This window comes from Artibeus jamaicensis, unplaced genomic scaffold, assembly GCF_021234435.1.
Source record: "Artibeus jamaicensis isolate MK-2021 breed Jamaican fruit bat unplaced genomic scaffold, CSHL_Jam_final contig_1015, whole genome shotgun sequence".
Taxonomy (NCBI): Eukaryota; Metazoa; Chordata; class Mammalia; order Chiroptera; family Phyllostomidae; genus Artibeus; species Artibeus jamaicensis.
The window spans coordinates 588931-614054 of NW_026521194.1; the positions used below are offsets into that span (position 1 = coordinate 588931).

General features: G+C 37.8%; 1 protein-coding gene across 17 annotated transcripts in view; it reads left to right on the plus strand.

Annotated features, from left to right (window-relative positions):
- The window catches only part of TRIP12 (thyroid hormone receptor interactor 12), a 140317-nt gene that overhangs the window by 8232 nt on the left and 106961 nt on the right, over positions 1-25124 (plus strand). The window contains exon 1 of one of the 17 annotated variants that reach the window (XM_037135469.2): positions 22655-22768. The exons of the other annotated variants lie outside the window; for them this stretch is intronic. The gene's annotated coding sequence lies outside the window, so the exon portion shown is untranslated. Of the gene's footprint in view, positions 1-22654; positions 22769-25124 lie in introns of those variants that run through there. 17 annotated transcript variants of the gene reach the window in all.

The window sequence follows — 25124 nt, forward strand, 5'->3', positions numbered from 1 at the left end:
TGGCAGTGCCTTCATTATACAAATATTTCATCAGCAAGTTTGTGTGTGCATTTCTGGTTCCATACTAGGCCTGCCTTTTTGGAGAGTGCTAAGAAAAAATAAGAGATTTATAAAATGAGATCTCTTATGTTGAAGTGTACTTTATTGCAGATGAATTCAAATTATGACAACATACAATGCAAGTATAAAGTTGAGTAGTTGAGTTTTATATGGTGGGTACTCTGAAGTTTAGAGAGAGATTCAATCCTGGGTTGAAGATTCTCTGGAAGACGTCATGGGGGGAGGAGGAACTTGAACTGACCCTGATTGTTTGGGAAGTTATAGAAAAATGGGGAGTTTAAAGACATACGTAGTTGTGGTGAGGGTCTAATGGTAACAAAAACTTCATCTCTGGAGTAGAGTCCACCTTAATGAAATAGCAGGAAATTTGGACCGAGATTATTGAGGTTCTTAAATGGGAGATTAAGAAATTAGATTTAACAGATAATAAATTTATTGTTAATCCCTGAATAAGGAAAGATGACATGAACAAGTTACAAAAATAACTTAATTTGTAAATGACCTGAAAGGAAAAAATAAGTGCTTTTAGATCTTATTTATGTTTGTGTGAAATTACTTCCCTTTTTGCATTGCAGATAAGGTTTTTTTGTGGTAAGTTTTGGGCCTGTGATAGCAGTGGAGGTAAAACTTGTTTAGTTTCCCTGTGTAATAGTTAAAATAGTTTTGTTCAGTAAGCAGGAACTGGTTGTGTCTAATGACTCCCACTGTTCCTCAGTTCAGTCACAGGATTCTTCTTTAGAGGAAGCTGGCAATCACATTCAACTCTTAATACTTTCAGCTTTTTATTCGGAGGCTTTTTCTTAAATTTAGGTTACTGTTTGAGAATCATTATGATTTTTTTGTGAGTTAGACAGTAATTTGTTAATCTTATAGGAAAAAGTTTTGCTTATTAGCAAAAGTGAATTGTGGTTTTAGTGTTCACATACTTACATTTACTTTTTAAAATCCATTTTATTACGTCACTACAGTTGTTCCAATTTTTTCTTCATCCCCTTCCACCTGGTGCCTTCCATTTCCTCTGGCAGTTCCTCCTTAGTTCATGTCACTGGGTCATGCGTAATAAGTTCTTTAGCTACTTCATTTCCTATACTGTTCTAACATCCCCCTATCTATTCTGTATCTCCCAATTTGTACTTATTCCTTGCACCTTTTCCCCTTCTCCCTTCTCCCCCTCTCCCCCCTTCCCTTCCCAAGTGATAACTCTCCAAATGATCTCCATATTTATGATTCTGTTTTTGTTCTGATTGCTTCCTAGTTTGTTTTTTTAGATTCAGTTAATAATTGTGAATTTATTGCCATTTTAATGTTCATAGTTTTCTACTTTTTCTTAAATAAGTCCCTTTAACATCTCATATAATAAGGGCATCTCATATAATAAGAACTCCTTTAGCTTTACCTTTTCTGGGAAGCACTTTATCTACCCTTCCATCTAAAGGATAGCTTTGCTGGATAGAGGATTCTTGGATGTAGGTCCTTGCCTTTCATGACTTTGAATATTTCTTGCCAGTCCCTTCTTGCCTGCAGTATTTCTTTTGAGAAATCAAATGACAGTCTTATGGGAACTCCCCTGTAGGTAACTTTTTCTCTTACTGTTTTTAAGATTCTCTCTTTGGTATTTTAATTATGTGTCTTGGTGTGATCCTCTTTGTGTCCATCTTGTTTGGGACTCTGTGCTTCCTAGACTTGTATGTCTGTTTCCTTTATCAAATCAGGGAAGTTTTCCTTCATTATGTTTTCAAATAAGTTTTCAATTTCTTTTTCTTCTCCTTCCAGCCATGATTCAGATGTTGGTGCATTTGAAGTTGTCCCAGAGGTTCCTTAGCTTATCCTTATTTTGGGGGTTCTTTATTCTTCTTGCTGTTCTGATTGAATATTTTATTCTTCCTTATGTTCCAAATCATTGATTTGATTCTTGATTTCATGCACTCCACTGTTGGTTACCCATAAATTGTTCTTTATTTTTCTGAAGTGTAAACTTCATTTCTGTCTGGTTACTTGAGCATCTTAATAACCCGTGTTTTGAACTGTGTCTGATAGATACCATATTTTTCAAACCATAACGTGCACCTAGGTTTTAGAGGAGGAGAATAGGGAAAAAATTGAAGGAAAAAATGTGGTAAAATATTTAATAACATAAATAGCATAATATTTCACCAATGTAAACATAAACAGAACTCAACAGCAGCATTAACAACCATTATTCTTCCCAAATTTGCAGGGGGGATGTGTCTTATAGTCCAAAAAATATGATAATCAGTTTGCTTATCTCCATTTCGTTTAGTTCTTTTTCTGGAGTGCTGGTCTCTTCTTACATTTGGACCCTATACCTTTGTCTCCTCATTTTAGCAGCCTTCCTGTGTTTGTTTTTATGTATTAAGTAGAGCTGCTTTGACTTCCTCTCTTAGTAGCGTAGCATATTGTAGAAAAGTGCACAGGTAAGCTGGATGGGGCGTGGAACCTTAGGTAATTGCCAGGGAGCAGCAACCCATATGAACCAGGTAGATGGCGTCTTGTTGAGGTTTACAGAGTCTCAGATATGGTGTGGCTCTGTGGGGGGGGGGGGCTCAGAAAGGGGACAGTGCTGCTACCTGACCTCTGGAGTTCTGTCTGGGAGGAAGCTGTCCCCTGGCACTTGCCCTGATGCCCAACACTTTAGTTTCTCCCGATATTCTACTGGTGCCCTTCCAGCTGCTGCCATGGTACTGGAGCCCAGAGGAAATGAGTAGATGTGAGCCCTAAGTCTGTTGCAGGCCTTTTAAGAGGAGACACCAGAGAATCCCATTTTCTTTTGCCACCCCAACCACCTGTTTTTTTTACAGCCAGAATTTATGGGGACTTGACTTGACCTGACAGTGGAACCCTGGGCTTGGGTGGTCTAGTATAAGGCTGGGATCCCACACGATGTCTCTTCCTGTTTTTATCCACCACACGTGGGTGTGGGACTGCCTGTTCACATCTCCATGTCTCCTCCCCTCCAACGTGTCTGGATGAATGCCTTTAATTCTTTTGTCGGACTGCATAACAGCTTTATTTTCTGAGGATTCTTAGTGATAGTTGTTTTGTAGTTCAATTGTAATTTTTGCTGTGGTTGTGCAAGGAGGCAGGCTGTGTTTCCCTACGCCCCCATCTTGACCAGAAGTCTGTTTATATACTTTTAGAAAGTGAAAATTAATAGTACCTACTTTAATGAAGTTAAGTGTTTTAATTCTAGTTGATGCCATAGTAGACTTTGTTATCCCTTTTACTTTTATAAAGTACAATAGCACTTTAAAAATGGGAAATGAGGTTAGATGGTGGCTGAAGGGAAAATAAAGATAAAGAGAATAACTTCTTATTCAGGAGTCTAGTAACCATAACATTTATCTCTCTAGTAGCTTTTGTTTCTAGTGTGTTCTTGCAGACTTTGCCGACTGCATTTTTAATTAATTTGATTCTCCCTTATGTGAAGATAACAGAGATGCTAGCTGTTAATGCAAGTTTATGACTTAATACCTTTGAAGGTTGTGTAGTCCCAAAGTTGTGGGGTTTTGTGAACTTCAGAATGAAAACAACTCTGAAATCTGTATATATTACTGCTACAACAGGCAAGAGTGCCTATTTTTCTGCAAGACAGGCAGCTTTCTTTTTTTTGCCTTTATGAATCAGATATTTCCATTTCTTACGCACCTAGAAAAAACTAGTCTCCAGAGATAATTTGGCCTATCTCTACCCCTCCTTCCCATACCCAAAAGCATTTATGCCCTTCTCCCAGTAAATGGCAACAATTAATCTGAACTTTGACAAGATTCAGTAGTTAACTTTGTGATCAGACCTGTTTGCTAAATATTTCTCAACTGTGGTGAGGAACTTTAGTGTTTGTTTTCACATTTAGACCTCAAAATATGTTTCTTAGAAAACTCGATTGTTAATTACACAGTTTATCTTTTTTACTCTACTCTTCATCCTGTCTTTTGAAAAGTTTTGCCCTTCTAGTTGCTGCTATAAGGTGAGACTTGGGGAATTTCAACCTTTGGCGTGGTGCACTGTAAGATAATCTGCTTCTGCTGCTGCTTCTAACCATCTAGTATTACTTTTCAGCTGCCTGTATATATTAGGCCATGCCATTTTTCCCAGGTATCTTCACATTGCACAAAGTACTAGTGAGAGAAATTATTGGAGAGATAAGCCATCATTTGGTATCTTCATTGTAGCACCTGCTTTAAATGATAATTTATATTTCTTGGATCAGCTAAGGAATTGGTAAACTTAATGTTTGCTGGAATAGCAGCATTGCTCTCTTGTGGGGTGGGCCTTCTACATCATTCCTATGTTTACTTACATTTAGCTTTTTAATGCTTTGCTGCTTGTTACTAAAAAATTAATTCATAATTGCACAATTAACTTTTGAGAGTTTATTATATTTAGAGAAACTTAAAACTTTTTTAGGATGCCTGCTGAGTTTATTTAAATTTTTAATTCAGTAGTAAAGGGTTTGGTAAGTTTCCATGTAACTTCAGAGAGGTTCGAAGTTAGGAATGGATTAATCTGTAGTTCTAAGGAATGTAAAGTCAAGAATTTACTAAAACAATGGTTCTAAAAATTCTGTTTTAGGGGACAGTATTATAATCGTGGTGAAGAAATTATTTTAGTTTCAGCAACTGATTGCTGCATTTTCTTTTGAAGGTGTTGCTTGAAGTGCACTACCAATAATCTTATACCTAGAAAAACAGTAAGACATCTCTGCTCTTACTGAAGTTAGCAGTGGAGATTGAATTAATGTGTATGAACACTAAGCAAATAGTATGTATTATTGTAAATCCAAGAACACTTTTTTAAAAGATTTTTTTCAGTTCATCTTTAGAGGGGGAAGGGAAGGAAAGGAGAGAGGGAGAGAAACATCAATGTATGGTTGCCTCTCATGCACTCCCTGCTGAGAACTGGCCCACAACCCAGGCATGTGTCCTGACGGGATTGAACTGCAATCCTTTGGTTTTCAAGCCCGCGCTCAATCCACTGAGCTACATCAACCAGGGCCCAAGAGCACTTTTAATTTCAGGTTCTAGTTCTATATTTAGGATTATGAAAAATATATATATAACTATGATTTTATAGTCTTACAGGGAGGGAGGTAAACTTGAGAACAAAATTAACCATAAAAACTATTAAACTAAATTCTAAGACATTAATCAGATTGTCTCATCAGGTGACTAGCTGTTTGTAATAGAGAATATGGTGAAAATGTTACCAAAGTATTTCTCAGAATAGTTGTATTATTTGCATCCATGTATACTTGACCACGTTGAATTTTTTAATTCCTTGTTACTTTTCTAATGTATTTTCTTGTAAATATGTGTAATATACTTTAATAGTAATCTACATCAGTCCATTGGTAGGAGAGGTTAATGGGATTAGAATAATAAAAGACTTTATAAATAATAATAACAGCAAGTAATCTCTTGAATCTTTCCCTTGGCTGAGTGGTATTTTACATAGGTTAGCAGTCTCCAGGGGGCTGGAATGGGGGGGAGGTAGGATGGAGATATATAATGAGTTAGATATTCTAGACAGAGTGTGACCAGGTTGGATGAGAGTCTATCAGAAGAGGCTGTACTCTTTCTGTGGCATAGGATAGTTAAATGTACTGGGTAAATATATTTTGCATTGTTTGTTTTCTGTGGCTTTTTCATGAGGTTTTTTGCCCCATATCTTTATATAGTACTATCGTATTCTTCCTGTGCTTTGAATATTCCTAGGTTATTCATAAACTCAATTTAAGTAATAGGAAAAATATGAGTATAGTGAAAAATAATACAGAAGTATTGCTAGGTAGCTGAGGTGGCTAGGAAAGGACCAGAGCCAGAAAGGTCCAATTAAGGGCTTTTATTCAAGGCTGGGCACTTTGATCAGGCAGGCTGGGTCCCAAGGGAGTGCAGCCCTAAGGGAAAGGGTAGAAGGGCTTTTAAGGTGTGTAGCAGACCCTGGGGGGGAGGGTGAGTCACCCTGCTGATCTGTTCCAGGTGTCCTGGGTACAGAATCAGGGAAGGCTGATTCTGCAGAAAGCTGGAGGGAGAGGGGAGGGGCCAGTGAGGATTCAACTAGTTTCTGGCAGGATTCCTGCTGTAATGCCTTAGTTGCTTCTGATACGGGGACTCCTGGTCAGGTATTTAGCTGGTGATGTACACCTTCTTTGTTCCAGCATAGATCTATGTTAGATCTATGTTCCAGTGTGTTCTAACAAGTACGATCCCATTAATATCTATGAATACATTTATTTGAACATTTTATTTCTTTTTAAAGTGGGCACTATTTATTATATAACTTTAGTTTTCATGGAAGAATTTGGTTTTCCATGGCTATACACATTTACAGATTTTGAAGGCTATGGGCGTTGAAGCCAGGCTTGTACATTTAAACAAGCTCCACCATATTTTAGCTATGTGATCTCAGGCAAGTCATGTATACTGTGAGGCTTAGTTTACTTGGGTGTAAAATGGTTGCTGTTAGGATCTTGTATAAATAGTATATACTTGGTAAATTGTAGCTATTGCTATTTTTATTTATTTTCATGAAAATGTGTATTAATTTGTGTAGTTTAGAGGAGAGTTTACACAATATCATCCCTAAAATGGGTCAGCAAACTCTTTGCAAGATGCCAGGTAGTAAATATTTTTGTATTTTCAAGTCATGCAATCCCTGTCAGAACTTACTGTGCATTGACCGGGCAGAAGCTGCTATGGGCTATGTTCTAATTAAACTTTTACAGCATGAAGTGGTGGGTCACATTTGACCTGTTGGTTGTAGTTTGCCAACCTCTGCTCTGGAATATTACTTACTGCCTTTACTTGGTTCAAAGGAATTTGAAGTGCCTTTTTCTGTTTTAAAGATAATGTGATGCTGTCTACATAATAAAGGAGTTTGGGGTAAGTGCCAGGCTTAAGAGCTATGACTGGGGTTCAGCCTAAATCGTAGCTCTAACAATGTTATCCTTGCAACCTTGGGTAAAAATCACTTTATTTTGGCTTCAGTGTCTCCATCTGTAAAGTGGGAATAATGATACCATCTGTATGCTACATTTGTTAGGATTAAAGTGGTTAATATGTGAAACTTATAGAACAATGCCTGGTACAGGATAAATGCTTAGTGTTTTGTCTATCGTTAGCAACTGTTCTTTTTGAGCGAAAGCATATTTATTTTACTTTCTTTTATTGATAGCCCGTCTAAAAAGACAGGTTTGAGATGATGGATTTCTCCGATACCATCTTCAAATTACTTGAATGGTAGTATTTTAGAATTGAAAAGAGGTTATTTGAGAGAGTGTTGGTAGACTCTGCAGCAGGATGGACTTGTGTTCTAGTTTCCTAGTTGTCAGGTCAACAGGAAATTTATTAAATGTGTAAATTACAGAAAATATTTAACGGTATTCCTTTGAGTTTTTAATGAATGAAATCTTAGTACAGTGGTTCACAGTTAAGTGATCAAATAGTAGTTGCTATTTTTTATTAAAACAATGGCTTTTAGCCCTGGCTGGTGTAGCTCAGAGGATTGAGCATGGGCCTGCGAACCACACACCCGCAGTTCGATTCCCAGTCAGGGCACATGCCTGGGTTGCAGGCCAGTTCCCAGCAGGGGACTCACGAGAGACAACCATACATTGATATTTCTCTCCTTCCCTTCTTCTCTAAAGATAAATAAATAAAATATTTTAAAAAATAATGGCTTTTATAAGTCATTTAACAGCAGCTTTTATCCTGATAATTCTTTTAATTGATGACTTATTTTTACAAAGCCATAGTTGATATAAATGTATAAAATTGTAGGCAACAGTGTGTGAATTGATTATTTTTAAGATGCTATAATTTAGGTGTTCAGTAAATTTAATGGACAGTTAAAATGCAGCTTTAACAATCAAAAGGAAAACTATCCTTAGTCTGGATTAACATGTATTTTGAAAACTTTTGGGAGACAGTTTTTACATTTGATTCAGGTTCAAAGGTTTTATTATCATTGTTCATACTTCTAAATAAGTAGGTCAGATTGAATGTATAATATGGGTTACCTTTTTTGATATCTTTTTGATACTATTTCAGACTTACAAAATGTAGAGTGTGAAGAATATCCCATATTCCTTTTACCTATTTTCAAGGTAATTTTTTTGTTAGTCAATAAGTTTGTTTTTTCTAATCAGTAAGAATATTTTTTTTAATATAATTTTTTTTATTGATTATGCCATTACATTTGCTCTATTCCCCCCTCCCTTCCCCTCCACCCTGCATACCCCTCCCCCACCATTTCCCCCTTTAGTTCATGAACATGTGTCTCAATTTCTTTAGATTCTGTATTTCCCCTACTATTCTTACCCTCCCCCTATCTATTTTCTATCTACTATCTATGCTACTTATTTTCTGTACCTTCTCCCCCTTCCCCTCCTCCCACTCCCCTATTGCTAACCCTCCCTGAGATCTTCATGTCTCTGGTTCTGCTCCTGATCTAGCTATCCTCTTAGTTTGCTTTTTGTTTTAGGTGTGGTTCTTAATAACTGTGAGTTTGCTGTCCTTTCACTGTTCGTCTTTTTTATCTTCTTTTTCTTAGGTAAGTCCCTTTAACATTTCATATAATAAGGGTTTGTGATGATGAACTCCTTGAATTTGGTCTTATCTGAGAAGCACTTTATCTGTCCTTCCATTCTAAATGAAAGTTTTGCTGGATAGAGCAATCTTGGATGTAGGTCTTTGGATTTCATAACTTGGAATACCTCTGTCCAGCCCCTTCTTGCCTGTAAGGTCTCTTTTGAGAAATCAGCTGACAGTCTGATGGGAACTCCTTTGTAGGTGACTGTCCCCTTAGCTCTTGCTGCTTCTAAGATTCTCTCCTTCATTTTAATCTTGGCTAATGTAATGATGATGTGCCTTGGTGTGTTCCTTCTTGAGTCCAACTTCTTTGGGACTCTCTGAGCTTCCTGGATTTCTCGGAAGTCTATTTCCTTTGCCATCTTGGGGAAATTCTCCTTTATTATTTGTTCAAATAATTTTTCAACTGGTGGTTGTGCCTTTCCCCCCTTCTGGTACCCCTATAATTCGGATGTTGGAACGTTTAAAGATGTCCTGGAGGTTCCTAATCTTCTCCTCATTTTTCTGAATTCTTATTTCTTCATTCCTTTCTGTTTGACCATTTTTTTCTTCCTTCTGGTTCTCTCCCTTGATTTGAGTCCCAATTTTCTTTCCATTACTATTGGAATCTTTTGTATCCCCATTCATTTCAATTAATTTAGCTTCCATATGTTTCTCTAATTTGTGGCTAAAGTCAACCAGTTCTGTAAGGATCTTTATAACCAGTGTTTTGAACTGTGCATCTGAAAGACTGGCTATTTCTTCATCGCTTAGATCTATCGGTTCTGGGGCTCTGAGTTGTCCTAGAGCCATTTTTGGTCTGTTCGCGCTGTTAAGTGAGCGGAGCGAAGCCTTAGTTGTTTACCAGGACGGGGCGACCCAGGTCGCTGGTTTGTGACGCTGTGTTGGGGGCGGGGTCAGAGAGGGAGCAATGGCGGTCCCCTCCGCTAGCCCAGCGTTTCCAGTCACTCCGCACGCATGGGGTTTATCCGATCGGTATTGCGCCGGCTTCCCTTCTCACTGGCTTCTCCGCACGTAAATGCGCGCGACTGAGCGACCCACCGCGCCCCTTCTTTGTGCGCTCCGGCAGCCAGCTCGCTCGCAATCGCGCCCTCGGTTCCCTGCGCGAACCGCGCACCGCCCAGGAATTTTTTCTTGCTAACCTGCTCCGCTGCTGGCCTCGCTCCTCGTACCGGTCCAGCCGAGTATCTAGTTGTCCTTTGGACTCCGTGTTGTCGATTTTCCGTGTGGCTTGGTTGTGACTGCTGTTAAAAATAGTTGTTCTTAGATTTGGTTGTGCACAGAGGCGAGGTGGACCCTCCACCTACTTCTCCATCTTGGCGGAAGTCAGTAAGAATATTTTTTAAAAAAGAAATATATGTGGTAAAATCTGGAAAAAGTTCAATATAGTGAACACATGTGTGGCTCTTTACCAGTCATTATACACTTGTGGACTTTTCAGAGAGATGTGAATGCATGGTAATGTATTATTCTGAACTCTTGGCCATTATTAGTGAACATTGTACTGAGGTTTAAGGCCCTCATTGGCACTTGGACACTCCTTAGTGGCCCTGCTTTTTTTTAACGGCCTGTGTACAGCGAATATGTCTCTGCTTCTACCCCTTACTAGGTATGTTTAGGGACTGTGTGTACCATTCCCTACCTCTCCACCCCCCAGCTTGTAATATGGGTTGAGTTGCAAAACTTTTCTAGAATTGTGTAAGGTGTGAGGAGTAAGTTCAGAGTGAAAGAAGTCCTATGTCACATGGCATTGAGTGTGTTAATTCTAATAGCTCAAAGGTATTTTTAAAAGTCTATTAGTTCTCAGCACTTTTCCCTAGTTGAGGGGCTCAAAATACAGTCTTCTTAACTAAATACTTTCCGAGAATAATGAAATAAGTGAGGGCCTTCTTTTGCAAGGGCAGCAAGTGAGGGCCTGGTGTGTGCCAGGGCCTGTTTTGAACACCTGCTTTTGCCCCACCCTGTATTGTACAAAAATCTTCTGCCCTTAACTTTTATCATATAGTATCTTTTCTCTTCCTAAATGCCCTCTTTCCCTTTTCCTGCCATTTCTTAGTCATTCCTTTATCTGTACTTGCCCACTTGAAGAATCTTAGGCGAAAGGACTTAATATTTTTCAGAATAATCTTTGAAGAGTTTAAACTATTTTTTTTGAGAGAATAGTTTCAGATTTACAGAAAAGTTACAAAGAAAGTTACCTATACTCCTCACTCAGTTTTTTTTTTTGTTCAGATCTTAAATTAGTATGATTTATTTGACTCAATTAATGAGCCAGTATTGACACTTTACCACCTCTACTTTATTGGATTTCCTTAGTTTTTACCTCATGTCTTTCTATTCCAGGATTCTATCTAAGGTGCCTGCCACATTACATTTAGTGAGCAATATTTAAAACCTTATAATTTTGGAGGCATGTGTTTCTGATTATAGAGTGGTAGTTAAAATTCAGAGAAAGAAAAATGTAAGAAAATATTTTCATCTTTAAAATTCTTTTTTAACATATTTTGTTTCATTAAAATTTTAAAAATTTAATTATTGTTCAAGTACAATGTTCTGTCTTTCACTCCCAGCCCACCCCAGTGTTCCCCACCTCCCTCCCATTTCCGCCCCCTTAGGTGTTGTCCATGTGTCCTTTATACGAGTTCCTGTAAAAAAATGTAAGAAAATTAAGAACCATCTATAATCTAACCACTCGGTAATAACCACTGTAAACATTTTTGTATTTTCATACATCATTGTTTTATTTATTTTTTATATTTCAAAAATATTTTATTAATTTATTTTTAGATAGAGGGAGGAAAACATCAGTGCGTGGTCGCCTCTTGAGCACATCCATCCCCCTGCCCGTGTCCCCGCTCAGGGACGTGGCCTGCAACCCAGGGATGTGCCCTGATGGGAATTGAACCAGTGACCCTTTGATTCTCATCTCAGGCTGGAGCTCAATCCATTGAGCCACACTGGCCAGGGCACAGCTCAGTTTTAATAAAAAGGGTGTATAATATGTTTTCCTTGTGTTACTATATGATGAACATTTTCCTATTTCATTGTTAGTTCTTTTTTAATGTTTGATTTATATTTACTTAACCATAATTTATCTACTCTTTTAATCCTTTGTTAGATTCTTACAGAACTACTGATAGTACTTAAAGGAACAGGTTGGTATCTAAAGCCAAACTTTTATTTTTTATTTTTAAGGTTTTATTTATTTAATTTTAGAGAGGAGGGAGGGAGAAAGAGGGAGAGAAACATCAGGTGTGGTAGCCTCTCATGTGCCTCCTGCTGAGGACCTGGCCAAAACTCAGGCATGTGCCCTGATTGGGAATTAAACCAGCAACCCTTTGGTTTGTAGGCTGGCACTCACTCTACTGAGCCACACCAACCAGGGCTAAAGCCAGCTTTTTAAATGAGGTATTATTCTCCTGTATCTTCTGTACTAACTTGGGAAATGTTCTGATATTTGTTTGAGAGATACATTTGTATGCTTGTGGCAGTCCATCGGAAGAGTCCAAAGGCTCCCTATGACCCATAAGGTCCTATCTTGACCACCTCTCTGTCATCATCTCCTCCTTTTACTGGCTCTTGCTGCCTGGAGTGCTTTTTTAGGTCTTACATGGCTGTCTCATGCATGAGGCTCAGATGTTATCCCTCAAAGAGGCCTTAGTTGATCACCCTCTCCATAATAATTCCTTTATCTGATAGAAGCATTTCACTTGCATGTAATAGAAAACTTGACTAACAGGGCTTTCAAAGATTGGGGTTCAGTTTTCCTCATCCAGTGTAGTTCAGCGGCACAATGGTCCCAGTGAGGACCAGGGTCTGTGTGTTTCACCTCTGCCATTCTTAGCGAGTGGTTCTCTTGGACACTAGATAAGTAGTTTGAAGTTATTATGCCCATCTCATTTGAGGCAGGAAGAGAAAATGTCTTTTTTTCTTTTTAAATCCAGGATGCAGAAGTATTCCTAGAGGATTCCTAGAATACCTGATCATACCTCCTATTGGGGAGAACTAGGTCATGCCTCTGGCAAAAATAAGAGTAATGGTATTTTTGTCTTTTAAATTCTTTTGATCTGTCACCCATAAGAGATGCCCTATTTTGTATCACCAATATATTTGTAGATATATGTATGCAACTGAAATAAATTCCACAAATAATACTTAATCATTATGTCTGCTGCTATTTTCTGTTCTCTATTTCATTCGAAATTTCTGGTTATGACCTTTAAGTCTGAGAATTCTTAACCTTTTTTGTGGTGTGGACCCTTTAGTAGTCTGAAGCTGTGGACTGCTCAAAATAGTATTTTTAAACTCATGAAATAAATGCATAAGACAAAAATCCTAAATGTATCAGAATGTTGAAATCCAGCTCTCAAACTGTTAAACTAGTTTGTTGTAAAATAGTAATACATTTATTTTTTTAGCACTTTAAATAATGATCTAGCAGCTGTTCAAACTAGTGATGGTGCAAATAATATTTTGGGGTATCTCCAACGATCGTAAGGTGATATGATAATATCTGTGATTTCTCTTGGTTCAAAGTCAAAAGTACTGCCAGTAATGTTGTGGTTTGTTGCTTCTTCATGATAGAACGGAATGCTAAATTTCAATTTGAGGTTACGGAAATTTTTTTTTTTAAAATATACTGATTTTAGAGAGGAAGGGAAGGAAAAGAAAGAGAAACCTTGATTTGTTATTCCACTTATTTATATTTATTCATTCATTGGTTGATTCTTTATTTTTTATTTTTTTAAAGATTTATTTTTATAGAGAGGGGAAGGGAAGAAGAAAAGGAGAGAAACATCAATGTGTGGTTGCCTCTCAGCGTGCCTCCCACTGGGGTCCTGGTCCACAACCCAGACACGTGCCCTGACTGGGAATTGAACCAGCGACCCTTTGGTTCATGGGCTGGCACTCATTTCACTGAGCCACACCAGCCAGGGCATTGATTGGTTCTTGTACGTGCCTTTACTGGGGATTGAACCCGAAACCTTGGCGTATCAGGACACTATTCTCAGTTACCCAGTTAGGCTGAAATAATAATAATAATAATAATAATAATATTATTATATTATTATTATTATTATTTAAATTGTATTTGTTTTTAGAGAGGAGAAGGGAAGGGTGAAAGAGAGGGAGAGAAACATTAATGTGTGGTTTCCTGTCATGCGCCCCCAATGGGGGACCTGGGCCTCTACCCAGGCATGCGTCCTGACTGGGAATTGAACTGGTCACCCTTTGGTTTGCAGCCCGGGGCTCAGTCGCCTGAGCCACACTGGCCAGAGGTGAAATTAACTTTTTTAATTCAAGTTCATGAACTCCTGATTATGAATCCCTGGATTAAACTGGTGTCAAGGCTCTTGAAGTTGGAGAAAAATACTGGCCTTAATCCCATCATGATTTATTCCTGAGGGCCAGGGGTAGAGGCCCTGACTTCCTCAGAAAAGGGACTTGTACCTCCTCTAAGGTGGGCTTCTTTCAACAGGAAAGAGAGGTGGGGTACATGGAATTTGGGTAGAGAACACTAGTATCTTCTACCTTTTCCTCTCTATACTTCCTCCCAGTTGCTTAATTTTTCTCACAGTACTGTCTAATATTATTTACTGTTTGTCTGTCTCCCTAGTAGAATATAAATTTTGCAAGGGGGGAAGACTGAAAATACTGAATTAGTTGCTCTCATGAAGTTGATTTTTTAAAAAAAGATTTTATCTATTTTTAGAGAGGGGGAAGGGAGGGAGAGAGATACATCGATGTGCAAGAGAAACATCAGTTAGTAGTTGCCTCTTGCATGTCCCCAGCCAGGGACCTGACCTACAGCTCAGGCATATGATATGTCCTTACTGGGAATTGGACCAGCAATCTTTCAGTTTGCAGGATGATGCGCAACCCATTGAGCCACACCAATGAGAACTGGTTTTTTATATTAATCATATTTCAGAGTTTTCTTAAAGCAACAGTACTGATTTATTAAGACATATCAGTGCCTTTTGCACAATTTGAATGCAGACTTTTGTTGTTTTTTTCCTGTTTCACATAAATATCTTGGACATCTCAATATTTGGGTTTTGTTAAAAACTTTTGTCAGGCCTGCGAACCAGAGGATCGAGGTTCGGTTCCCGGTCAGGGCACATGCCTGGGTTGCAGGCTGGTTCCCAGTGGGGGACGCACAAGAGGCAACCATACAGATACTTCTCTCCCTCTCTCCTTCCCTTCCCCTCTAAAGACAAATAAATAAAATCTTAAAAATTTTTTAGCCCTGGCTGGTGTAGGTTAGTGGATTGAGCATGGGCCTGTGAAGCAAAGGGTCACCGGTTCGATTCCCATTCGGGGCACATGCCTGGGTTGGGGGCCAGGTCCCCAGTAGGGGACATGTGAGAGGCAGCCACACATTGATGTTTCCCTTCCACTCTCTGTAAAAATAAATAAAATATTTTAAAATTTTTCTTAAAATTTTGTCACACCTGTCAGAATGGCTGTCGTCAGTGAATCCACAAATGACAGGGGTTGGTGAGGACGTGGAGGAAAGGGATCCCTTGTGCATTGTTGGTGGGAATGCAGCTTGGTGCAGCCATAGGGAAAATAGCGTGGGGGCTCCACAAACGAGATTCCACTTCTGGGTATTATCTGAAGAAGCCTGAAACAATAATTCGAAAGAATATATGCGCTCCTGTGTTCATTGCTGCATTATTTCAGTAGCCAAGATGTATAAACAACACAAGTGTCCATCAACAGACGAATAGATAAATAAGTGGTGGTACAGCAAATGGTGATTTTTATTTGTTTTTAAAATGTCACTTGATCTGTACTGCCTCCCAGTACCTGTTGTGGGGAAGTGTGGCATACCACACATTGTTGGCATGCCACACATTGTTGGCCTATTTAAAGGTTAAAAGTAACCTTTTAAATATTAAAATGAACAGATTTAGGTTTTCCTTTTAATATTTTGGAAGGCAGGGATCATTTTTTGAGCATAGTACAATTTATAAAAGCATCTTCATTGAAATATAATTCATATACCATACATTTCACCCAAAGTGTATATCATGCAGTGAACCCATTTGAAGTGTCCAGTTTCTTTAATATAGTCACAGTTTTGCAACTGTCGTCACTGTCTAATTTAAGAACATTTTCATCATTCCAAAAAGAAACCCTATACTTGGTGGATTCTATAAACTTTTGAGTTGAGTTTTAGAATCAACAATTAGATTTTGATGTGCTACCTTCCAAATCCACTTCTTTAAAAAAAATCTTGCCCATTGAATTTAATGGGACTACAGATGGAAACTACCTATGTTAATTCTCCTAGGAGGTTTCATCCCTTTTGGCAATTTGACTTACTGTTTCCCCTTAAAATTATTTGAATTTCAGTATCCTGTTAACTACAAAATACACTTAATTTGTTGGCTGTGACAGTGTCACTCGAAGAAGACTAGATAGGAAACTTTCTGGAAGATGCCAAATTCACTTGAGAATCACACTCAGAGTGGTGGTTCTACTTGTCAGGGAGCACATTATTAGTTCTTTTTCCATACTCCAAGGTTGTATTAGTCCAACTAACAGGTAAACATTAAATTTGTGATTGGCTCTTCCAAACTTCCATCCATTTTCTTACTACTTTAGAAAGTTTATGTGTAATGTTTATTTTAAAGACCTAGTAGCACTTTCTCCATTATCATATTTGGTAAGCAATTTGGCTGAAAGAGTTAAGGTGTAAATTATGTATATGGGATGTCTTGTCATTTCAGTTGTTAAGGTGTTTTCAGGCTTTTTTCTCAGACCCATTTCTTGGGTTATTTCTTGTTCATTTATTCCTTTCTTTCTTCATGTCCCTAGGCCTTTGTGAAGCTGTTTCTCAGTCTGAAATGGTCCCTTTGCTGCCTCTTTCAAGGGTTCCCTTTGCGCCTGGGCAAATACCTTTTTATCCATTAAAGTTTTCGTATTTCCACTGCTGGAAGGTGTATTATCTAGCTCAGGGGCTTGAGTTGTTTTTTGATAATAGTACTTAAAAAATAGTAATATAGCACCTTTTACTCTAGTTATTTGTTCATAGTTTTTATCTTCCATTGGTCTGAGCCTCCCAGAGTTCTTTTAAATCTTGCATGCATCTTGCCAGAGATTTGAACATCAGCACTATCTGCTTAACCTCAGTTGTCTTTAAAAGAGGGCCAGGGCTAGCTGATACCCTGCACAAATGATGGAGTCTTTCTTAGCCCCTTTGTCACTTCTAATTTATTTTTGCTCATTTTTTGGTTCCCTCCCACTCACCACTCACTTCAGAGAAATGTGAATATTTTGTCTTGGGGGTTTGGCCAAACCTTCTTTTTCTTGTGTCTAGTGTTTCTGCACTATGTCTTACATCTTTGTGTCCTTGTGTTTTTCTGTCTCTTGAAATGTTTAAAAGTCTGGTTAATTATCTTAGAGATTGAGTTTTACCATCTTCTAATTTGTTGCTTTCATTTAAATTATTTTTAATAGAGGTGAGTCTGGTCTTTGAGTGGTTCTTTTAAAAACTAAAAGAGTTATCTAACAAGGTCTATAATTCTCTGGTACCTTCGCTTGTGGAAAATACAAGGATGGGAGACCCCCAAAAAACCTGGAATTAATTTATTAAAAATTGTATATTTATTTTTATTTTTAAGGTTTTATTCATTTATTTTTAGAGGGAAAGGCGAGAGGGAGAGAAATATCAATGTATGGTTGCCTCTCATGTGTCCCCCCCGGGAACTGGCCTGCAGCCTAGGCGTGTGCCCTGATTGGGAATCGAACCACGATCGTCTAGTTTGCAGGCCCATGCTCAATCCACTGAGGTACATCAGCCAGGGCTGTATATTGATTTTTTAAAAAATTAAAAAAATTTTTAATTGTTGTTCAAGTAGTTTTCTGCCTTTTACTCCCAGCCCACCCCGCCAGCCCCCCCTCAACTCCCTCCTGGTTCCCCCCCCCCCCAGTTTTTGTCCATGTGTTCTTTATACTTGTTCCTGTAAACTCTTCCCCTTTTCCCCTGAAATTTCCTTCCCTCTCCCCTCTGTTCACTGTCAGCCTGTTCTCTATTTCAGTGTCTTTGGTTATATTTTGCTTGTTTGTTTGTTTGTTTTGTTGATTAGGTTCCTGTTAAAGGTGAGATCATATGGAATTTGTCTTTCACTGCCTGGCTTATTTCGCTTAGCATAATGCTCTCTGCAGCAGAAAGGAGGAGCCTCCTACCCTTTGCAACAGCATGGGTAGAACTGGAAAAGTTGGATGTTTGTTTATGCATATTTAAACTTCAGTCACCATCAAAGTACTCTCCATTTGATGCAATACGCCTGTTGAGCCATTTTTTCCACCTCTCAAAACAGTTTTTGAACTTGTTGATTTTGATGCCTTTTAGTGCTTTTGCTTTTTTTATTTCACCTCTTCCACATGGGCAAAAGGTGCTTGGGGTGAGATTGGGTGAATACGAACGGCGGGTCACTGGGGTCTTATGGATTATTTTTAATTTCTTTCTTTTTTTTTTTTTGTTCACAAACTGCTGTCGTGAACACTGAGCACAGTATTGGTAGGTGTGTTCATAAATCGCCTATCATGAAATGGGCAAAGGCATTGAAAGAATCTTAAAAAAAAAAACCCAAAACAAAAAATTCACTGAAGCCAACACAGCCTCTTGACAAAAACACGAGCTATACACTGATGCTGATACACTGATACACTGAGGCTGTTGATACACTGATACACGAGTTCCTAGAACACTCACCTAGCAGGGGAAGCATGTATTACAAGAGACCCTCCCTCCTGAAGGTATTCCAGTTTTGAGGGGAATATTCTCTCATACAAAGACCTTAGAATTGTAACTCAGTTTACCAAGCTCCTTGACCTTAAGGTACTGTTGTCATTTTACTTTAATCAGTTTTTAAAACCTTACTAGATAGTATAATTGTATAGAGTTAATGTGTATTTACACTTATTTGTATGTCACTTTTATCCTTGCATGTCAAAATTGTTTCTGGGGTCAGTTTCCTTTTATTGCTGTTGTAAAAACTATCATATTTTATCTGACAAAAACTTTGTTCTGAGCAGTAACTTTCATTTGTTGTAGAGTTCTCAGTTGGCACCTATTTTTAGTGTGCCGAAAAAAAATAGATAATTTCACTGTCTCTGGCTTCCATTGTAGCTGCTTACACTCTGGCAAACAGTAATGATCTTCCTCTCTACACTCAAGATTTTTTTTTATCTTTGGTACGTGTAGTTTTATTATGATGTATGTACCTTTGGTTTGCGGGCCCGTGCTCAATCAATCCACTGAGCCACACTAGCTCAGGCAGTGTTTTTTCTTTATATAAAATATTTTTATTTTGGAGCATTTCAAGCATATACAAAAAGTGAACTGTGTAATGAACCTCAGTAAACCTCAGTGTGCCTAAGACTTAGTTCAGGCCTTTTTTTTTTAAAAAACCCATCCTCCTTTAACACCTCTATCCCAATCATTCTGTAGCAAATTTCTGCAACTATTTTAACTTTTTCGGTCTGCTTCTGTAAAAGAAGTATCTTAAAAGACATAAGCTAGTACTGGGATATAATAAAAAAAATAGATCTTTAATATCTGTGAATACCCAGTGTTCATATTTTCCATACTTACATCTCTTAAAGCTAAATATGCAGGTTCTTTCTTTTTTCTTGCAATTAGCTTACTGTTTTCTACGTGTATTTCAGTTAATTTTCGTAACTTAATGAATATAGTTGTCTTCATTTTATTGATGAAGGAGCTAAGGCTGTTGTGGCAGGTAAAAATTTTCTTCACAATTAACATGGTGTATCGTAGACTCAGGATTCGAATTGAAATGGGTTCTCTCCACCACTTCCCTTTCTTCTCTGCTATTAACATTTAAGTGTATTTTTTGGACCTTTTTTCTACATACACGCAGATAAATACATACTTTTTTCTCAAAGCTCCTTTCTCTTCAGGTCTCAGCTTAAAATACCATTTCAGAGAGAGATGTTACTTGCTTATTCAACCAACAGTAGCTTTTTTTATATTCCTTCTTGTTATCTCTACTTCTATTTTTCTCCTACTCTTCTTCATGGCTTTTACCACAGTGTGCAAATAGCTTGATTATTTCCTATCTTTCCAACTATGTGTAAGTTCTCATAGAGGCAAAGATTATGCCTGTAGGTGCAGAATTAAGGTTGTTTTGCACCACTTCTTTCCTGAGAATATTTGGCTTTACTCCAGTTTTTCTATGACATACTGCAGTGAGCTTCTTGATTACATGTACCTTTGCATACTTGTACAAGTATTTCTGAGGATCAGATACCTAGAAGATTCTTAGAAGTGGAATTGTTGGATTCTAAGGGCATGAGTGGCAGTTTTTAATTATGGTATGTGGGAGAATCATGTAAAGATTGCAAAGGATTAGGTGGTATGTTGTGAGAGTCAAAAATGAAGATGTAAACCTGTGTCAGTTCTCAAACCTAGCTGTTAGAATAACGTAAGGGGCCTTTAAAAAATACCTTAACTTTCCCTTACCCCAATTCAAATGGAACCCAGGAATCAGTAGTTGAAAGACTAGGGTTTGAGAACAAGAGGTTTAATGTTTTTCTTTTTGTAGATTTGTGCATATTCGGGCTATATAGATTTGGTCATTATTTTACCTACTTATTTTAGGTAAAAACTATACTATTTGTAACACAGGGCCCTGCTCTTCGGTGTATGTGGTATTCTGAATGTGGATTTTTTAAAAAAATTCTCACCCAAGGGTATGTTTATTAATTTTATTTATTTATTTGTTTTTTGAGAGACATATTGATCCATTGCCTCTTGTAAGTGCCCCAGCCATGGATTGAACTTACAAGCTTTTTGTTGTACAGGATGGTGCTCCAACCAACATGTGGATTTTTTTTAACCTTTGAAAAGTATTTTCTGAGACTAGTGTTTCCGATCTATGGTTGGGAATCTGTGTATATTGATGGAAGGCCAACTTAAGTTATATGTGGATTTTTGACTGTATGAATGTTGGGTACCCTAACCCCTGTGTTGCTGAAGAGTCAACTATACTTCTGAATGCCTATGTCATATGTGATCCTAAACAAAAATTTGGCACTGCATTGTTTTATCTTGTGTTATGTATGTTAAAGCCATTCACCTCTATGGCTTTATTATTATGGTGGAGTTCACAGCTATGACAAGAGCATGCATTGAAAAAAAAATTCTGAAATCATTGCCTCGTTATATGTGTGCCTATGCTCTGAAAGTCATTTACCAAATATGAAATTTATTTTTATCTGTGGGTACCACCTTTCTGTAATCTTCAGGATATTTATTTTCAATAGCAGTGATTCTTACCTAGTAGGCATCTGTCTGTCCCTTGGTGCAGAGAGGCAATTGACAAATCATTCTCTCCTCCCTCTCAGTAGCTCTTCCCTTTTGATAATCACTGTGTTTACCTAATATTGGTGTTACTACATCCTTATAAGTAGGAATTTAAAAAGCACTTCATTTAAGAAAAGCTAAGTTAAGTATAGGTTACAGTATCATAAAATGTAGAGTTGAATTGTAGAGACCATTTAGTGCAGCAGTTTTTCAACCAGTGTGCCGCAAAGAATTTTTTAAATGTGCAATACCTGACTGTTTAGTCAGGGGTACTGATCTCTTTTTCCTTAGATTGTCAAATAAAAATATGACAACAGCCAGTACAACAGTAGTCATCTGGTGTGAAGGAATCAAAATTATACCTATTTTTTTTGTCAGATCGTCAAAAAAATACACTTTTTTGGTGTGCTGCAGATTTTCAGTAATTAGTTTCTGTGTGCCATGAGATGAAAAAGGTTGGAAATGCTGATCTAGTGCAATAACTGTTCCCTCTTATCTCTTTATTCCTGGGTAGGTAGAAAAGGACATCTTTAAGAGGATGTACTAAAAATACTAGTGGTAAGCTGACCTTCTACCCCCACTGACTGGCTAATTATGGTTGCCAACAGGATTGATACATGTTAAGACTGGGACTGTGAGCCATCTTTGGCACATGGGCTAAAAAGTTGCTGACTCTAGTTTAATCCTTGAGATTTTAGGAAGAAAACACTCTGAAATGCAGTTTGCAGTTAGTGTCCTGAAGGCTTATACATTCTAAGACCATTTAAATTTTATTTACTTACATATTTAGAGAGAGAGGAGAGGAGGAAGAGGCAGAGAAACATTAGTGTGTGCTTGCCTCTCATACGCCTCTTACTGAGGAGTTGGCCCATAACCCAGGCATGTGCCCTGACTGGGAACTGAACTGGCAACCCCTTGGCTCACAGGGAGGAACTCAATCACTGAGCCTCACCAGCCAGGGCTAAGAATTTATATTAAGGAGTGAGTTAATATATATATTAGAAGTGTTGGTGTGGAAAGGGCTATATTTGTTTATTATAAGTTGATTGACTTTTGTATTATAGTGATCTACAAAACAGACTTTTGCCATTTATGGATACAAGATTTCAGGCTGATTCAGTATGTTCATTCTCTATAGTCTTGTGTTCTTGGAAACACAGTTTGGATAACCAGATAGCTTTAAAAAAATGTACAGGTATCTAGGATACAGAAACCCTTGAAAAGCAATCAGCTTTTAAGTTTTTTTCCTGTTTTTCTTTTAATTTTTGAAAGTTTTATTTTTTGGAGAGAGGGGAGTGGAGGGAAAAAGAGAGAGAGGAACATCCATGTGTGAGAGAAACATAGACTACTTACCTGTTGCATGCCCCCACCTGGGGACCTGGCTCACAAACCCAGGTGTGTGCCATGACTAGAAACTGAACCCATGACCTTTTGGTCACAGGCAGGTGCTCAACCCAGTGAACCTCACCAACCTCTTCAGTTTTTAAAAACATTTTTTAATCTTCACCCAAGGATATGTTTATAGATTTTAGAGAGAGAGGAAGGGGGCGGGGAGAGAGAGAGAAACATGCATTGATGTGAGAGAGAAATATTGATCAGTTGCCTTCTGTATGCCCCTGACCAGAGATCGAACTTGGAACTTTTTGGTGCTCAAGACAACACTCCCAACTGACTGAGCAACAGCCAGGCAAGGTTTTTTAAAATACGGAAGTCTGCACATGTTTCAAACCTAAAAGGCCTCAAAGGGTCTTGTTCTTTCAAGGTAGCTAACTGATTTAAATATTTTTATAATAATATTCTCTCTGGATAATATTTAAGCCAGTGATTAGATACACATGTAGCAATGTAATATATGTAGGTGTATCATATTTGGTGCCCAGTGTTTTGCTTAACAAAATCTTGACTGTAATTTCATTTTTAGTGCATGTGTCATGTTCCTTCTCATTACAGAGTTAAGAAAAAATTCTTTAAGGTTGTCTTCCTGTTTTATGACTTGTTTTTAAAGTCGTGCAATAGTATTTTTTTTCTTATTAACTATATGTCTTCTCCTTTTTTGTCTCTTTCAGTTAGTTGTTTCAGACATCTTTTCAGCAGTTTGAATTGATTCCTCTGCCCCGGAGTTAAATTTTCAACTTTGCCTTTGGTTATTCTTCCCTTTGAGCAGAATAATCAACTTTCTGGAAAGCCATCTTTGTGGTACCTTTTACTTAAGTAATTGTTTGCCTAGGTGATCTTAATTTTGGAGTTGCTGTTTGTCTTACTGACTTCTTTCCTTCTGCTTCTGCAGGTACTTGGATCTTTTGTTGTCCTCGTGCCACAGGTTCCTAGTTTTTTCAAGGCACTGCTTATTGATCAGGATCTTCAAGATTATCTTCTGTATTTTTTAAAAAATTCTTGGTCTTTATCTCTTTCTTGTTTTTAGTACAGATTTTATTGTATCTGGAAAATGTTCTTGTATGATTTAGGGTATTGCCAGCTTTTCTCTATTTTCATTGTAACAAGTGATTTTGAATTTTTAAGTATTCATTTTGCTTGATTTCAGGGGCAGGCAGATCTTTTCCCCTGCTCTCTCCTGTTTCTAGGTTTGCAGTAAGTGTCTAGGTTAAATCCAGACTTTTTTTTTTAAATCAAATGTGCTTACAGTCAAGAAATTGGAGTATTTATTATGTGTTAATTAATGTGTTAACTGAAACAACTGTGAATCTCAAGTTATGTTGAATAAGAAAAAGGACATTTAAGAGAAACAGCACAAATTGTATAGATGTAATTGCTTGGCTTAATGCTCAAAAGAATAATATTCTTTGTGAAAATAATGCCAAAATTAGTCTCATTGACTCTTGCCAGATGTCATCTAAGGTATATTCTCAGGGCATATTACAGTTGTAAAATGTGAGTGTTGGCATCAATTTGTGTACCTAGTGTTGAATTTAGTTAAGTGCTGTGTGACACTTAAAAGATCAAGTGTTTGCTCTAGGCACTGTACTGTTTAATAAATATACACTTTGTAAATGAAGGTATAGTACAAAAGGTACTCAGAGTGGGGCAGTTGTATTTTATTTCCACCTCTAAATGGATTAGGTATCAACAAATGAGTAAAGAGAAAGAGGTTAAATTCATATTTGGAGTAGAATGGCATAATGGCAAGTACACTTTGCACTGGCATTCTGGAGAGGTGGATTCAGCTGTTGGGTATGTCCCTGAATACATTCTGTGGAGCAGTTCACTTTGGATGAGAATTTCCTTTTAGGTAAATAAGATAATCATCAGGCATGGGCTTTGCATTTAAGTTTATGGATTCTACTGTAATGTATGTTCTCCATGCTGTTGGGCAGCCCTCCTTGCCTGGACCCCATTTCCCTGGTTTCCAATAGTTAACCCTTTAAATTCTTCATTCTCTTGTTCTTCTCATACATGTTAATCACAGGTTCAATCAAGGTAGGGCATGTGTATCCTTTCTGCCAGGTGTCGTATTTTCTTGCTTGGGAGATTTGATGTACTTTTTTTTTTTTTTTGATCTAAGGCTTATGCTCTTAATCCCTTGCTCCCATGGGATCTTGTTAGTAAACTATACCTTATTTCCAGCCCTTTTCTTTCAGTAATTTTTTTCCCCTTACATACATAAACATGCTTAAGACTTATTTTTTAGAGGAAAACCAGCCCTGGCTGGTGTGGCTTGATGGATTGAGTGCCAGCCTGTGAACCAAAGGATCACCCGATTCCCACTCAGGGCACATACCTGGCTTGAGGGCCAGGTCCCCGGTAGGGGGCAAGTGAAAGACAACCACACATTGATGTTTCTCTCCCTCTCTTTCTCCCTTCCCCTCTAAAAATAAATAAATAAAATCTTTAAAAAGAAGGAAAAACAGCATAATCACATACAGACTGGCACACACAGCCTTTGTCTACCCTGCCCCTTCTTACTTCGTTGATGGTTCCTCTGCCATCTTTTTAGCCCACTGTTTGCAAGGGATAGTTGATATTTCTCATCCGCTTAATTTACCCATGTACTTTCCTTCCCCATCATTTCTAGAAACTACAATTTCTAAATTGTATGGACACTTTTCATTTCTGTGTCATTTGAACTCTGCCTATCTATTTTATTCCTCTTGGTGTCCGCA